This window comes from Gracilinanus agilis, chromosome 1 (genome assembly GCF_016433145.1).
Source record: "Gracilinanus agilis isolate LMUSP501 chromosome 1, AgileGrace, whole genome shotgun sequence".
In the NCBI taxonomy this organism is placed as follows: domain Eukaryota; kingdom Metazoa; phylum Chordata; class Mammalia; order Didelphimorphia; family Didelphidae; genus Gracilinanus; species Gracilinanus agilis.
The window spans coordinates 437,853,911-437,859,910 of NC_058130.1; positions in this window are offsets into that span (position 1 = coordinate 437,853,911).

Consider the following 6,000-nt stretch of genomic DNA (forward strand, 5'->3'; position numbering starts at 1 on the left):
ATACCTCTTAGTTCCTATAGAGCACAATTCCAAGTTCCAAGTCCAGAATTCCTTTTGTGCTCAAGTCCTGGGCATCTTGGTTTCTCTGCCAGGCTCATTGGCTTCAATATCCTATCAAAGTCCTGGCAACAAGGTCACCATGGCTGAAACTCATAGCCCCTAAAAGGTGCCTTAAATTGATAAAGATAAACAAAATAGAACAGATATCCCCAGGGCAAATTTTCAGAATGCAGGTAAATAAGAGGGGAAATAAATAAGCAAGTGCTTCCTTCTCATTGGCTCAGTTCATGGTCCCCATGCTGTGGACTGATTGCGATCTTCAAAGCCTTTGGACTCAGCAGGAAGGAACATATAGGAAAGAGTCTGTGCAAGAAAGATCAATAGAAATAGCACAATCATCTCAGTTTTAGTTTACCAGTATATTCCAATTGCATAGATATTCAAAAGGAGATAAATTCACACATGTGGTAGGGAAAGAAAAGTGTCTCCTTCAGAAGATGGTCCCTAGGGGCAGCTGGGTAGCTCAGTGGTTTGAGAGTCAGGCCTAGAGGCGGGAGGTCCTAGGTTCAAATCCGGCCTCTGACACTTCCCAGCTGTGTGACCCTGGGCAAGTCACTTGACTCCCCCATTGCCCACCCTTACGACTCTTCCACCAAGGAGCCAATACACAGAAGTTAAGGGTTTAAACAAAAAACAAAACAAAACAAAACAAAAAAGATGTTCCCAAGTAAATTTCCTTAGAAAATTAAGTGCCATACCTATCAAAGTACCAAAAACATTTTTTACTACATTAGAAAAAACTATAACAAAGTTTATTTGGAAGAACAAAAGATCAAGACTATCAAGGGAAATAATGAAAAAAAAAAAACGTGAAGGAAGGTGGCTAAGCAGTACCACATATTAAGCTATACTATAAAGCAGCAGTCATCAAAACAATATGGTACTGGCTAAGAGTTAGAAGTGTGTAAATAAAATTAGCTCTAGCCCATTCTTAGCTAAACTCTTACTTACCCTAGACATAGAATGATGTAATTCCTCACCTTCCTTAGTGGGGAGGGGGACGAGTTACCCACATGTGACAACAAGTAACAAATAAAGAACAAGGGACTGCCCTTTGGGCAGTCTAAATCAATGTAGAGACTGCCATTTGTCCACTTGAATTAGAGGTGGACCCATGGGAAGTGACAAAAGACACTATCTCTTTAAGTATGTTGGTTACTTCCTGTGGAGGCAGTTCCAGCTTTGAACTTGGTGCGGACGGATCTCGGAGGAGACCTCAGGCAGCTTCTACTCTGAATGGTCACGTGCACAAAAATATTTATAGCTGCGTTCTTTGTGGTGGCAAAAAACTGGAAAGTAAGGGTCTGCCCTTCAATTGGGGAATGGCTGAACAAATTGTGGTATATGTTGGTGATGGAATACTATTGTGCTCAAAGGAATAATAAACTGGAGGAATTCCATGTGAACTGGAAAGACCTCCAGGAATTGATGCAGAGTGAAAGGAGCAGAGCCAGAAGAACATTGTACACAAAGACTGATATACTGTGGTAAAATCGAATGTAATGGACGTCTGTACTAGCAGCAATGCAATGACCCAGGACAATTCTGAGGGACTTATGGAAAAGAACGCTACCCACATTCAGAGGAAGAACTGCAGGAATAGAAACACAGAAGAAAAACAACTGCTTGGACACTTAGGTTGATGAGGACATGATTGGGGATGTAGACCTGAAAAGTCCACATCCATGTAACTATCAATAATGTGTAAATAAGTCTTGACTGACCACACCAGTGGAAATGCGAATTAGCTATGGGGAGGGGGGGTAAGGGAGTGAAGGATAAAGTAAAAACATGACTTATGTAACCATGGAAAATATTTCTAAAAATAAAAAATTACTTAAAAAAAAAGAATCACAGAAAAAAAAAAGATTGTAAAGGCATTACTAGCTTTTATGATGATGAATCAGTTCCTTCTTCAGTCCCAAAACTCCTGTAACAGATTGGGACAAGTAAGCACTCAATGGGAACTCAAGTCATGTATCATCCTTGTATTGAACTCAGCAACCATGGGAAATCCCCAAATGAGTGGAATATATGTTACAGGGGCAAGTTTCAACTCAAGTCAACAAACATTTCCTAAGGGATCTTCTGCACAGGGTACTGTGCTGGTGCTGCAGATATAAAGACAGATAAGATATGGGGTTTTTTCCCAAGAAATTTATAATCTAATTTTAGACAAATAGGGAGGTGAGTGCCCAAACAACCAAGATATGAAGGAAAGCAGATTCAGTGTGAAAGAGACGCAAAAGAATGTTTAAAAACATTTTGTGATATTTAAAATGTTTCAAAATGAAAAAAAATTTCCTTAGAGGTGGTTCCTCCAACGTTAGGTGATCTGAGCATGTTCCAAAGGCCTTATTAAATATTTCCCCAATTGAAATTTGCTTTTGATGGAAAATAGCCTGGGGAATATTTTTCCCCTAAAGACAGTTATACCAAATTCAGATCTTAAAATTTAGAATAGTTCTCTGTGGTTTCTATGAGACATAACCAAAGTCTTTATACTTTCTTTTCCAATGTCATTAAATAAAAAAAAAAAACAACAAAAACATGCGATTTTCTTATCATATATAATCATAGTTAAATGAAAATCGCAATTTTCCTCAAATATAAAGTTTTGCAGATTCACAATGACAGGAAACAATTCATGCAGTTTTGAAATGTTTCTGTTTGCTAGGTCTTGCTCAATACACAAGAAAAAGAAGAAAAAGTCAAAGAAAACTGAGTTCCGTCTTAAATCGATATTTATTAGCTTTCTAAACTACATTAAACTCTTTCCTCTGGGACTAGGGTTTTGAGGCCAAGGAGGCATCACTCATTTTTGAAATGACTAAACTGTCCTTGGAGGAAACTTTTTTAATAAATCCCTCAGAGCACCTGGGCATGTAACTGGAGTTTATACAAATTTCTTCTTTTCTAAAGAGGATACTCCAAAATACTCGAGGGATCTCTGTATCATAGGTAAGAGGTGATGTCCATATTCGTCTAGGCAATTTCCTGTTTCTGTTATCCCAAAGGGTGCACAAAATTCCTTCACAGATTGTTGCTACTTGTAGGGCAAACCAACTGGAATCACAAATTCACCCATAAGTACAAGAAGACAAAAAGACAATTAGGAAAAAAATCTCAGTTGTTTGTGGATCTGAGGTCAGGTATTCTGAACTTAAGATGTGGTAAGTAATTCAGGTTTATTTAAAACAAGGAATAACAGGAACATTTATACTTATTTTTAATCTAGTAATTCCAGTATTCTTACATTCACTTAATATCAATATTTATACAGGATTTGGTAATAAAAAAAAAAATCTTCCGGTTTTCCCAGCAGCTTTTGTCAAATAGTGAATTCTTCTTCCAAAAGCTTAGATCTTTGTGTTTGTCAAAGACTAGATTACTATGGTCATTTATCACTGTGTATTGAGTGCCTAATCTATTCCATTTGTCCTTCACTCTGTTTCCTGGGTCTTAAGAGATTGTTTTATTGGTATCTCTTCTATAATATAGTTTGAGATACTTTATAGCTATGCCACCTTCCTTCATTGTTTTTTCCTTTACTTCTCTTGAAATTCTTTGCCTTTTTTTCGAGATTATTTTTTTATTCTATTTTCTAATGAGATAACCTAAAGTTTCATCAACTTTGTTAGTCTTTTTAAAACCAGCCATCAAAAAAAAAAAAAACCACAGTTACTGGGGCCTTGAAGGTTATGCCAGCAGAGCAATTCTAATAGGATTTTTCAAATTGGAATTGTTTTACATCTGAACCAGGCATATACCTTGTCTTATTTTTGTGGACTAGTCCAGTGAAAAATGGATAGGCTCATTACCAGTAAACTAGCCATTTGATGCATAGTTTTTCTTCCACAGCATCCTATGTAAAAAAGAAAAATTCAAACTATATCCTTACTTCTATATAGCACCCTTTTGCTTCTTTGGTGATGATGGCAGCAGAGTGGTAGAAAAGAGAATAGAGAATACTAAAAAAATACTTGCTAGACTTTTATAAATTTATAAATAAATAAAATATAAAATAAATTATAAATTAAAAAATGTTACTGTAATTGTGATATTTCTGTCTAGAGATCAATGAGTGGATATTTTCTGAAGAATCTAAGTTATATTAATCACTTACCCAAAAATGAATGAAGAAAGAAGGAAATTACAGCTAGATTGAAGGGTAGCTCATAGGTACATACTGAAGAAAGAATTGGCTGAGCAAATTTTTTACATGTGACTATAGGTAATAAAACATTATTTTGTGGGGCTTTTGTTCACATTATATTGCAGTACTCATGATAAGAATTTACAAAAAGACCATAATGAAAATTATCACAACTTTGCACCAATAAAATTATATAGCACTTTAAAATTTATAAAATTATTTAGAAATATCTCAGTAGATCCTGAGAGTCATTCCAGGAGATAACTTTTATAACCCCATGTTACAGACAAGAAAACTGATGCAGCAGAAATTGTTTAAGTGACTCACCAAGGTCATACAACTAGTAATAAATATCTCTTGAACAGAATAAAGTGGTAGGTAAATTGCTTGAACAACTTGCAAAAACTTGACAATCATAATCAACAGAAACTTTATGCTTCTGCAAAGAAGCTGCTTGAATCAGTTCATATTGTTTTATGCCTTTTTAGAGTTTTATATCTTCTATGTAATTATATGTTATCCAATATTATAAGTTATAATCATAGTAGAATTAATAGTAATTAGTAATCCTAATTATTAGTTGATTAACTATGTTTGAGTATCAGTAATCAATAATTATATTATGAATAAAACAGGAAGGGAAATTCTCTTTATGTCTTGTAAAATATATTTGCCACAATGTGTGTATTCCTTTAGCATCCTGGAATATATCCATACTTTTTAAGGTTGTAGTATCTCATTTGGGCTTTGAAACTACAGAATAACCTTGACCACCTTTATTTTTGCCATATGTGGATCAACTGACTAAGTAATCTGCCCCCATAAGAAGAGAAGGGAAAAACAGCCTGACCTTCCTAAAGAAGGATACTTACAGGATGGAAGATGAAATTGTGTTTGTACCCCTTTCAAAGGAACAAATATCTAGCTAACAAATCCCCCATGGGTGGGAGTTTGTTTAATCTGACTCTCTTACATAAAGTATACATGAGCTGATTGTCTAGGGCCATGATGGTGAACCTTTGGCACAGATGCCGAAGATGGTATGCAGAGGACTTTCTGTGAGCATGAGCAACCCCCCTCAAAAAAAGTTCATTGCTAGAAAGGCAAAAGGACTCAGGCAGATCTGCTCCCCTCTCTCTCTCCACTGTGCCTGATGACATTTTTTCACATCCCCCACCCCTCTGCCCAGCAGCCAATGGGAGAGTACAGGGAGTAAGGTGGGTGGCTCACAGGCAGCAGAACTGGAGGGTAGTGGAGGGCTCAGACCACTCACTGAGGAAATTCCTCACTTCACCCGCCTCTCTGCCCAGCAGCCCAAAGGGAGGGCTTCCTCCCTCCTCTGTGTGGGGTAAAGGTGTGGGGCAGGGCACAGTATGCAATCTCTGTAGGGGCAAAGGTGGCACAGCACAAAGATTCTAAAAGGTTTGCAATCACTGGCCTAGGGGGTCTCTCTTAGACTATGCTGGGTATATCTAGAGACCATTACTTTGTGATTTACAGCTCTTACAATAAATTCAGTTTGACTCAAAATATTGTTTCTCAGTATTTTTTCTTTTACACTAGGTAACTTCAATATGAAAATAGGTATAGATAAAGATAATGAAAATATATATTGTTAGAAAGCACAGATAAGGAATAATCAAAGGCACAGACAGAAACCTGCATAATAAAATGTTGTTGTACGCATATTATAGTCAGGGTAACCCCATGACTCTATATCAGTGATGGTGAACCTTTTAGAGACTGTGTGATGTGCTCCACCTCTGCCCCACCCAAGACCATTT